At 39.3% G+C, this 12510-nt stretch overlaps 1 protein-coding gene across 1 annotated transcript in view; it reads right to left on the reverse strand.

Moving 5' to 3' along the window:
- Positions 1 to 4171, reverse strand: part of LOC108380457 (toll-like receptor 5) — an 80322-nt gene extending 76151 nt beyond the window's left edge. The window contains exon 1 of the mRNA XM_017636831.1: positions 4072 to 4171. The gene's annotated coding sequence lies outside the window, so the exon portion shown is untranslated. The remainder of the gene's footprint in view (positions 1 to 4071) is intronic.
- Positions 4172 to 12510: the final 8339 nt, after the last annotated feature.

Genomic DNA, 12510 nt, shown 5'->3' on the forward strand with positions numbered 1-12510 from the left:
TGGGTAGGCATGAGACCTACGAGAGCTACGCCGCAAAAGAGCGTAGAATCGCTGATAGTTAGCAGAATACTAAAGAAAATGCAAGAAGGAACTGAAGAAGTTGCGGCATATGCGGAAGATATTGCTGTCATGGCATACGAGAACTGTATGTGCACACTCAGCTGACTTATGAGCCAAGCACTACGGGAGATACAGCCTTTTCTGGCCAAAGAAAACGCTTTGTCGGAAACTATGCTGATAGAAGAGGTGTTAATTTCCTTCCAAGCGATTAAACAGGAGGTCGACCTCTTCATAATTCGGAGGGCGCAGAAAGTGTGCAACAAAACACAAGGTTGCTAGGTTTTTTAACGGGAGATTACCTTATCGCATCGAACGCCTGTAAACTGGCTCTGACCAATGATAAAATCTGTGCGAGTTTCCTGCCCTTAACAGATTTTGTACTAGTCTCCTCGGAGTAGTCATTTTGCCGAATCTGGAATAAAGGAACAAGGGTGATTAGCTGTCTAACGTGGTCGTAGTTTATCTGATAACGCTATCCAGCTTACCTAACCTAACCTAAGGGCGCCCAAAAGCCATGCACATTTAATCAAGGGCTACCTTATTTCTCATGTGGACGAATGTAACTTTGATGGAGCACTAATTCCGACCGCTAGAACCCGAAAAACTTCTCATCATAGAAAACCGCAGTCGCAATCAAGGTACAGAGACGCAAAAAAACGAAGCAGACGCAGAGCTTCGGCTACCATCGTGATACCCGCATCACTTGGTTGTCCAGGGCATTTTTTTGTTGTCAATTATCAAATGGACCGAAATATGCATATGCAAGATCATATGCAAAAGATCGTGAACAGTCCTACTGTAACATTTAATCGCTTATTTTCTTCCTAGAAAACTTTTCTCATTATGAATATGTATGTATGTAGGTAAATATGTAAAAAATACATATATATATATACACACATTAGGGCGACTCTAAAATAAATTTGGAGTTTGCCAAATTGCGAAAATAGGTGTCGTAGCAAATGGCTAAATGTTCACTGTTGCGCCCTCTATTGCAAGTTTTAAGAAAAAGATAAGTGCAAAAATGGAGTATTCATACCAAAAAACCCCTTACAGCATTGTTTTTCAAAAAAATTTAAGAACTTCTTTACGACACTAAAATTCTAAGAAGCCTATTTTTGCAAATTTGGCAAACTCCAAATTGATGTTAGACCTATGGTTTTATGGCAAATAGTCGAAAAAATCTCCCATACAAATTGACCCGCCTTAATGTACATTAGTGTGAGCCGAAAGTCCATCAAAGTTGAAGTGCTAAAAATTTTTTTTCTTAGCTTACTTCACTTTGCAAAAAAAGGTCCATATACCAAATTATGTAGGACTAATACTTTCGAAGATAATTGAAATTTTAGTAAAAAAATTTATTAATTAAAATTTATTAATTAAAATTATTATTTATTAATTTTAATTTTTTTTAGCACATTGAACTTTGATGGACTTGGGCGAGCCTAAGATATTGACCAAAAATTGTCATCTTTTACACAGATTGTTTTTAAAGCATAATGAACCATATTTCAAAATTCTAAAAAAGCAGATTTTCGGCCCACGCTAATGTATATATGTATATGTTTGTAACCAAGAGGCAAGCGTTTCTGTATCGCCTTTATTAAAATATTTTCTTATTGCATTTCTTCCAATTTTATTGCCATTGTGGTTTGCCATTTAATCAGTATTTCAATCGTTGCGTTGACATTTTATGCCACAAACAACACATACGAAGCCATACATAAATATCTCATGCGGTATATGTATGTATGTAGATATATATTAGGTAATATATATATATATATGTATATATCTACATATAAACATAGATATAATTGCACATAAACTCGTTTATTTATGCCTCTCAATTTGAAGAATATTTACTTTCCGCACACAGCTGTTTTCGTTAACTTTTTCTTCAGTTTTTGTCGCCTTCCTACTGTAACTTACTTTATGTAAGTACATATGTATCTAGTATGTATGTATTTATGCCACTCATTGTTATAAAAATTTATAAATGGCCTTCTTTCGGTCTGACATTTCGATATCAGTTTCATGCATTCATTATAACTCTTTTACATGTGTATACAACTGTTGTGTGTTTGTAAACAGTGATGGCTTAAGTTGTTGTATGAAAACAAAAAAAAAAAAATAAAAATACGTACGTATGTACTTACATACAAATGTTTATATTCATAAATATACTATGAGCTTGCATATTAAACATTCACGTGTGTTTGTATGTTTTTACCGACTTGCAGCCGTGTAAAGTGGCACTATCGCAGAAGACAAGGTTGACAGGCGATGTCACTTGCCAGTCAGCTGAATGTCGAGTTGGGCTGGCTTCCTTTAAGAAAAATGTAAACAAAAAGGACGCAAGGAAGTAGTGCCTGCCCTTAGTTCAAGGGTGAAAATTTAGTAGCTTCGTATAAGCAAAAGTTGTTGGGTGTTTGTATTACGGGTACATATTTGGCAGCGAGAGAAAAGTTATTGTCAGTGGAGGTTAGCCTATAATACATATGTACATACATATATACATACATACATATATACATACATACATATATACATACATATGTGCATACTTGCAAGCAAATCGGCTTTAATATTTGTTTATCTTATCCTATAAGATCAGGCTTTGAAGGTAGGCGGTATGAGTGTACAAATGAGAAAGGATAATCGAAATTGTTTACATATTTCCTTTTAAACCTATTTTCGCTTTACGACGAATATCTTCAGGTTGAGGAAATCTTTTTATATAGTCTAAGCTACATACATACAGCTTTTGACAATGCCACCTTCGATGGTAGATTTGTATATGCAACTCGGACCTAAGTAGTGCAGTAGTTGAGTACATATGCATTAGGGTGGTCAAAAAAAAAGTTCTATAAACAATATATACATCACTTTTCGATAGCTCGGATAGTTTCTGAGAAATTAATTTACCATTCCAGATTTTTTGTTTTTTTTTTTATGGAAAAATGGAAAAAATTCATACTTTAACAGGGAAAAAAAAAAAAATTAATTTTCTGAGTAAATCGTTCGCACTTGTGTTAAATTCTGTTCCCATAGAAAAAGTTAAGCTACCAATGAAGAAAATCGATGGATAAATAAGAAAGTAATGATTGGTGAAATAAAAATGGGCAAGGATTTTTTGTATGAAATAATAGCAGAAAAGAGTGTTACGCATACGCCACGTACACCTGAGTAGGTAGAGTGTTTGCATCGAAAGCAAGAGTTGTCAGAAATGATTAATTAATTTCTCAGAAACTATGTATTAGGGCTATCGAAAAGTGATGTATATACGGTTATGGAAAATTTTATTAGCTTTTCGAAGATGAGGTGTAAAACGAAAGGGCTTGGGGTGTAGATGTGTACTAAGGTTTTACTTTTCCGAAAAGAGTTGCCACCTTTTAAAAAATTAAGTTTAAATTATTTAAAAAGTTAAGCCAATTATTGCAAAATGGGTTTCAATCGAAATGGTTTTAGAAAGCTTTGATTCTAAAGTTTACTGTTGGAGGTGCCACCCGTTTAAAAAACTAAATTCAATTTGAATTAAGTGCGTCAAGCGAGAAGGAAGTAGGTAAAAGTTTGTAAATATTTTGAAGAGGGTTGCCACGGGTGTGAAAAGTGAAATTCAATTAACTTATACACAATTAGTTCATTTAAGAAGATTTTATCTTGAAACTACTTTTTAAGAGGGTTGCCAACTGTTTCAAAAGTCGAATTAAATTAACTTATACGCAAACTATTTCAAATATGAAAATATGTGTGTCGGGCGAAAGAGTGTTAAAAAATCTTTAGTTTGAATATTTAGAATGTTAAAAGAGGGTTGCCACGTGTTTAAAAAGTCTCATTCAAATTATTTAATAAGTTTGATGAATTATTTAAAGGGTGGTATCAATGTAAATGGGTGTGAAAGCGCTTATTTCTGAAATATATTTATGATGATCTTATTTGATAAAAAAAAAAAATTTTTATCTGAAAATAAACTCATTTTCAAACTAAAATTTTGGTTTTAAAACTTACCAAAAATTAAATTTCTAAAGTGCTTCTGCAAAGATGGCTCATGGAAGACCTTCGATTTCAGTTCAATTAGGTTGCCTTTGTATATGTGTGGTGGCTTTGTATTCCTGAAATGAAAAAAAAAAATAAAAGTACTTAAATAAATATTATAATAAAAATTAGCTGCAAATCACATCATCTGAATTAAAAAGGTTACAAAATTGTAATATTTAAGTGAATATTTTCTTTGGTATTTTTATGGTGTTTATGAAGTCTTCATACGCTTGGAAGAAATTGAATTTCATTTCGCCCATAATTCGTGATACGTTCCAAGTCTAGTGTTGAGTGACTCTGGAAACATTCTTACCCGTACTATGGGTTTGCCCCAGCTATAAATACTAGTGTTGGGCAGAATCGATACCAAAAGTAATCAGAACTCGATTCTTAAAAGGATTTTCAAAAGTATCGATACTGAGTACTCTAAAGAACTCAGTACTCACAAAAGAACTCGAAAGTACTCAGTACTCAAAAAAGGAACTCGAAAGTACTCAGAACTTAAAATAACTCGAAAGTACTCAGTACTCAAAAATACTATGTTCCAATAATCGCTTCGATACATGTACTCAGGATCGATTCAAAGTACTCAGTGTTGAAAAGACTTAAAAAGTACTGAGTTTTATTTACATTCAACGGTATTCAGAAATGGTTGTACTCAATTTGTAGTTTCAATAATTTTCAAGTACAATACTTGTACCCAGTCAAGTTAGCCATTCATTTGACGTAATTTGGTATTCATATATTAATTTAAATAAAATACTGCCAACATGTGTATATTTAAATAAAATACTCAGTACTCTGAAAAATCCCCGATCCTTAAAAGTATCGATACCAGAGAACTCGATCATCAAAAGTACTCGATACTTCCCAACACTAATAAATACTTTGGGACTTCACATACGAGAGTTTAATACATAGTGTAGTTAGTCGATTTTCCTCAGAAGAATATTTGTAGGGAGCTATCCGCATCGTTGATTTACATTTCCGTACCAGGTATATCCAATTTGAGACATCACACCGGCAGCTTCTCTTACTTCGTTACGGATACATATGTCCAGCGAGCCAGTAGAGAGAGGCAAGACTTTGAAGTGACTAGCAATGAGAAGTATGTATTTGCGAACAATTCTTTACTTCATTAATTTGGATCTTCACGCTTTCAATGACGATAGGCTGCCAACGACTACAACGAATTTCTCTAATGGATATTTAGTGTTCTCAAACAGACAAGCACCTTCTCCTATGGCAGATATTACCTTTTGAAATACACTATAGTCTTCAGGCAGGTGATGTGATTTCCCACCAGACTCCTGAAATCGCTAGCTGGCAAATGCAATAACAATTTCAAGGAGGAAGCAACAGTGCTGCCAAAAAAGAGCAGGAAACACAGGTCACAGGGGAATAGCAGGACGTAGTGGATCAAACAATAGACCTGTCAGAATACAACGCTCCGTACATAGACGGTATGCCTTCTGATGTTGCCAGAACACCATCTCCCAAGCGAGGCCCAAATGGTCCCTGTCAGGGAGCACAACATTATCTATCCTATGCCAGCAGTTCCTAGTCGTGTTGCACTAACGTGAGTACCCGAACAGGCACCTGCTTTCGGCAGCGCACATCAGAAGGCATATCAGACCTACATAGACCAACCACTGCACCCGACTCTGTACAGATGTGTCAGTGTTTAACGTGGGTACGGTGCCAGGACAGCCTAACCCCACGGCGCTCAAAATCACAATGGATCAATTCCAATGCGTTGATAAGCGCCCTGAAATGCAAGCACTTCAGTACCAATTGGCAGTGTAGGGTGGACACACTCTAACCACCTTTCTTTGGGTTCCGGCACCCGAACCAATCAAGGCCGGTTATACTCGCATTTGGGTGTAAACCACAGCCACCACGAATACTCATCGAGGGGCCGTACCCAAGAACAGATCGGGGTAATGATCAACTGGATTGACCTGCACTTGCTCAACTTGCTTCGAGTTTCTCAATTTGCACACTTATCTTCCCTTCTTCCTATGCTGTCTCCCTTACCAGAGATCACTTCTCAACATGCACACTCCACTTCTGTGCTTCCTGTGTTATTTCTCTTACCTACAACATCTTCTCCTCATCTCTACCCATCTTGCTTGCCTTGCTCGCCTCGTTCGCGAGCTCACTCCGGGGGCTTCTGTTCCTTTTGCCATATGAGCCTCCACTTCAGTCGTGGACTGTCAACCTTTGACTAGGGACCTCGGAGTTGTCATGCGCGTAATTCCACAAATGCGGAATCCCCCTGAGGGAACCCGACTCATTACAGACATACCATTAACGGCATTCACAGGGAGTTTATCTCACGCAACATCAAATCCCGACCTGTGAATGCCGTTTTGGGAGAACAATCGCCAACCTTTGGCGAGACAGAGCTTCAACTGCCTTGCTCAAGAACGCTGCGAGCCCATATCAATCCCCCCCTGACAATCAGAATGTAAAGATAATCACTAGATGTGGTAACTATGTAGTTTCGCCTCAGCTGGTCCTACGTTACTGAACCGTTCTTACTGAAAAATAATGTTTTGCGGTACTGGCTCGCTAAAGAGTGCTAGGTGGTTAACCTAACTTCTCCAACCCCACTTTAAATCCACTAACCTAGTCACACAATGAAATTTTGGCACTTTCTTTTATTTGCCTGCAGTAGTACCGCACCTATCCGGGCAAACAATGAATAATTGAATTATACTGCAGGTAACACTAAAGCCTCTATGTACTTAGCTGCTGAATTTGCATAAGTTTGTGTGTATATACATATATATTTATGGTTCTCCCTAAACGATATCTAGGCATGATGAATGTGCATATGTATGAATCCACATGTGGCTCTTATTTGCACATACAATAACTAACTTACTATTTCTGCCATCTGCATATGACCCGACTGACTGATTGTCCACTAAACAGCATTTTAATTTCCGTTTGTGCGGCAGCCATGGGGAGATAGTAGTTGCAAAATTAGTCATATCATGGATTAGCACATTTTTCATGAGCTCGACAGCCAACTAACAACAGAGAGTTGCAACCGCGCTGGACCGTAGGTACATACATACATACACATATTCCTGCGGGTATGTGTTCACTTATTCATAGATCTAGTCAATGAGGACGATGACTAGGAAGCGTAACGACAGGCATGCAATTTGCCACTTACCACATGCCAAGTACTTATATGTATGTATGTAGGAAGAATGAAAAGTTTTTGGTGGGATATGCTTGTGTTTGTATTTGTAATTCCACTGGGAGGTGATCAGAATCGAAGGGCCAGCCAAACCAGGGGCAGCGCAAAAGGCAACCGCTGCAGAGCAGACATCTCCGACGTTCAGGCCCAACTGAAGGTGGAGATGCATTGTGGCAAATTAACGCGCTCAGCTGCGCCTAAGCGCAATGACTGACAACCACTCGCCGATAAACAGGCAAATTACCAATGTTTACCGCATGCCGCATTGGGGCCGCAGTGCGGGCAAACTGTGGCAAGAGCCGTTGTGTTGCATACATATGTATGTATTTCTGAGCTGATACTCGAATCCCAAGTGGGTGTGTGTGTGCGTGTTGGTTTGTGTATTAGTAAGTCAGTAATGCATGCCAGCTTGCATTTGGATGATATATGGACGAGTATTTGACATTTAGCTGTATATGAATGTATGTATTATGGACATTAGGGTGGTAAAAAAAAAAAGTAAAGTCGGTAGCTCAAAAGTTTCCATGTATTTTATACGGCAAAATAACTACTCTTAGAAATGGTAAATAATTCTTTTTTAATACTAAAGATTTTTTATTGGCCCCCCATGACATTTTCTGGAAAAAATGGTCAAACAAACAATTGGTTATTGTTATTGGAAGTTTTCTGAAGAGAAACGATGTTCTCCGATCAAAAAATATTCATTTTCAAGAACTCCAAAGCATTTCTACGAAATTTTATTTTTTTTTGTGCGACCTCCAAATATTTTTGTGACTTCAAAATAAAAAAATAGGGGTACATTCTTTCGATATAGAAGAATCCTTGGGGCTGAGTGCATAAAAGTAGAGACTTTGCTTTTCACATACATTTTTGGACCAACCTAATGTACATAGGTATGCGTGCTTCTGACTGCAAAAACTTTGCCTGCTAGTTTTATCTAGGCAATTGTTTGGCGCGCAGTCAGCTGGGCTGGCAGTCACTCAACCATTTCAGCTAAGTTGTATACGTATTTGTGATTTAGGAACACATCCCCGTAGGGAAAGCTATGACATCCGCTATATCCACTATATATCAGCCTACATAGCTAGCCAATCGCGTTTCGTTTGTACAGTGGAAAAAATGTAGCTCCTCTCCACACTCAATACTTCCGACCCAAAAATAGACCATACCAATCTGGCTAAGGCTGGAGAAAATGGTCAATACTATCCCCATCTATCAAATAAGATGCAATAAAATGGGCCGTCGATGTTGGCTATGCCGACCATATGTCGTTCCCATAAATTGTATCCTGTAATTAGTCCTACAGGGACTAGTAGCTTACCACTTCTCGGTTTAAGAAGCCATTTCACCACCACTGTGTCTAGCCCTTTCTGGAAATACTGGTTGTGTGAAGGTGCCAGAATTGCTCCAACGATTCTCATGAGCCTTATTTGTGAGATCCCTAATGTATCTGGCAGTTCCGGCTATGCTTGTACTTTCCGAAGAACCGCAGTTGGCTAATACTTCAGCTAGTTCGTTGCCTTGAATCACACAATGCCCCAACTGAGTTCAGCCTTAACTTACATTCCTGCACTACGTACTTTTGGATAAGACGCTGATTTGATGTTCATCTTTCGCTATTTATAGAGTTCGCAACCAATATACCTCAATTTACCTGTAAGTTACATTTTCAGTCCTATAGCCATCAGTATAGAAAGTTTTTGCCAATTTCCCCAAGTCATTTTATTGATTTACACTCTTGGATCGCTAAATCTAGCAATAGTTATTCTAAGAGCATTAATATGTGCCCATGCCATTATGCTCATGGCGCCCGTCATGCCTATACACATTCCATCAAAGCTCATGGTTTTGACCGTGGTCCTAAGCCACCATTCTACAGCAGCCATCATGATTCAATATTACAAGGTTTGATAATTATTGACAGCTGGGTTTGACACTCCCTTACAAAAGGTTGCACTTGCGAAGGACAGAGAAAGGGCAATAATGCAATCCCTTGTTGCGAAAATGGTAGTAGAAAAGTACGTAAAGTAGGCAATTAGTAGTGAAATTCCTTTTGTAAATTCTAATGTATTTGCAGGAAATCTGGCATTTTAAACGAAATGTTGAACGTAATATTGATATATCTACGTGAATTACGTAATTTATATGCTATTTAGCTGTATAAAAACTGCAAAATGACTCAAAATTAAAATAAGACTACTATGAGGTTGAAGTAAAAATCCAATGCTTATGTTTTCATCAGTTAAATATGCTTCATATGCATATACAAATAAACATATTGCACAAAATCCTATACTTTTATTTCACACCAAAGCTACACTGTTTCCATGTAAATTTGCAAAGAAGCAACACGGTGCCACTGCTAAGGGAGCGGTGCGAGAGAGACAACTGTCAGTTTATCGAACATTGTATTATTGAATCATAAGCATCCATAACCGGACTCTGATTCTACATCTTACTAAGGCCTCTCCGACGCTGTAAGATAACGTTCAGAGCTCGATTTACTCTCAGCTCGACGTAAGTTTACTTCACGGCATAGTGCGCATCATCCGAAGAGGTTTCTTTGGGCACGACCCACTGTTTTGCAACCCTTGGGCTGACGCCTGTTGCCGCCTGATCTAGCACCTATTGTCGCGGTGTGAGAATACTGGACGAAATTCGCCTACACCAAAGAACTTTTCGGAGAGCCTGCGGACGGTCCACTAGGGCATCTGCCGGCGCTCACCGAAGATATCACCGTTTACGAAGCGATCGCACTATCCACAATAGCATCTGCGGTTGATAACCTACACTTTTACGATTACCTTCAACCATCGGGCGAATGCATCTACGTCTCCCTACGGTCTGGAGCCAACGAACGACCCACAAAAGCTCGAACGCCTTTAACCACAGCGACCGAACGAACGTCAAGTATATACAACGGTAGTCTACCGATACCGTCACCTACGAGGGTCACCGAGAGCTCGTCTGATTCCAATATCAGTCATCGTTGCTCAGCATTCTTATTGCTCTGCAGTCACTCTTTTATTTGGCAGACCGCAGCCCGCTTGAAACCCAGTGTTAGTACTTATGTCCGATAAGCAACACTTCATTTGAGGACCAAATCCATCTCATTAGCTAGATTTTTAACCAGGCAATGCGCTACAAAATAACAATTGTCAGGGGCATCAGCACCAAGTAGTAGATATAAAAAAGCGTTGTACTAGTTAAGGTGTAGCCCACCTATTATGATTTATGTAAAAGATACGTGCATGAGTCCTCGAGTAGCGAGAAAGAGTCTCCACGCAGACTAGAACCTCCAAACTCAGAGCTAAAACCAGTGCTTTTGACTAAATTTGCTTGAATAGCATTTAATTGGGTATTTGTTTTGGCTTTTCGAAATTGTTTCGTCTGTTAAGCCCTCGCATCATTTCATATCATTTAACGAACTTATCGGTAGCTCTTCTAAAATATTCACTGACTGTTTTGACTTTTCACTGCAGGGAAGCTTCACCCGTTTGTATGTCTTATGAATGGGCACGACTTTTGTGCGAATGCGGTTTCTCGGCAAGCCGTGCACGTCGACTGAAATTTAGTCATCACGCATAGCTGCGCATAGTGGCGCGGCAATGGGTAGCCATTAACTTTATTTTGTTCGCGCTCGTGCGCCTCTGCACTTCGACGCCCTTTTAAGCGTTGGTCTACTCATGAAATTTTCTAATTTCGCATTGACAAGCATTGATTTCGTTGCATGGATGGCGCCACGCAAACACTGCCACATACATACATACATAACTACTTTAGTTGGCGGCGCAAAATATTCGAAAGTTCAATGCTGTCAATAGTGGCATTTATTTGCCTTTTGTCATTTTGTGCGCGCTTCGGCACAGCGATTGCTTGAGCTGTACTACAATCCAATAAGTGTGGCAGTGTTACTGCTCAAAATCGTAGGCTGCATTGCGATGTAGTACATGAAAATGAAAGATTTGTGTTTGGAAATGTGAAACGAGTAGCAAAACCGATTGGAAAAACCGCAAATTTTTTCTTCATCTGTGGGCTGATTTTTCCAAATATTTTTTGCCTAACTAAGTGAGTGCCTATTGACTCATACATATATTTCAGGCCTGATATTTGCATTTGCAATTTTAACATATGTAAGTATTCCGTAAAAAGCTCTTTATGAACACTCGTTACACTGTTTCTTTTAGTCCTTCAATGCTGGTCGTCTTGCCATGGCGAAGGGGATTAAATGACGAGATGGAAAATGGAGCTCACAGACCGTGATGAACTAAGAAGAAAGCTTCATATCCTTTGCAATCGGGAGGGAAGCTTACAAATCAAACTGGTATGTGAGAAATTGTCCCGGTTGGAAAGCGTATGGAGATGGAGATAGCCGCACCAACAAAACCCTTAGCCAAGGTGTTGACGTACCCGTCCCGAAGGTTGAATGGTCAGCGGGTGTATATTGATGCCAAATCAGGCATCCCTACCAGCCATCTTCCTCCAAATATGCCGGCAGTACCAACCGCAGTACAACGACGGCGGAGTCAGAGCGGAAGAACAAGCATAAAAAGTCCTGAATCAAAGCAGGAAAAGCCGCTACCAGAGGGCGGTATACATGTTGGACAAAATATCCTTCCATTGGGCTCCAAGTGGCTCCCCAATCCACCTGTCCTAAATCAAAAGGGCGAATTTCAAAAGAAAAATCGTTCCACCAACTACCGGCAGAGAAAGCAAGAAGCCTAAACAGGCTAATTCATCTAAGCTCGACCCGATGCAATGCCATTTTAGTGACGTTGCCGAAGATAGCCTGATGCGGTATCAACGCAGAAGCACTGGATGGAGATCGACGTTAAGCTATCGAGCCTCGTTATGGACTACGCCTTCGATAACCCGGCGAATACCCATCCGGAGTTTGATTCCTCTGGATGCTTTCGACTCTTGGTTGGGTGCATCGCTAAAATAAGCGTAGCATTCGTCGGCCTTACCATAAGGCTGATTCCAGCACGACGTCCCACAGAGGGCTCATGCTCATATCTGGTTACCCCTATAGGTTTGCCCATCATAGGAACACGAAACACGAAAATAAGAGAGCTGATGAGTTGGCTAAGGATGGAGCATATTTTGATGAATGCGAAGCGGAGACAATAAGTTGTCCACTCGGATTCATCAAAAGGGAACTACATCTGCAATTCACACGTATGGCTGATACACGC

Source organism: Rhagoletis zephyria, unplaced genomic scaffold (assembly GCF_001687245.7).
Source record: "Rhagoletis zephyria isolate East Lansing unplaced genomic scaffold, Rhagoletis_zephyria_1.1 Rzeph_scaffold_00126, whole genome shotgun sequence".
NCBI classification, from domain to species: domain Eukaryota; kingdom Metazoa; phylum Arthropoda; class Insecta; order Diptera; family Tephritidae; genus Rhagoletis; species Rhagoletis zephyria.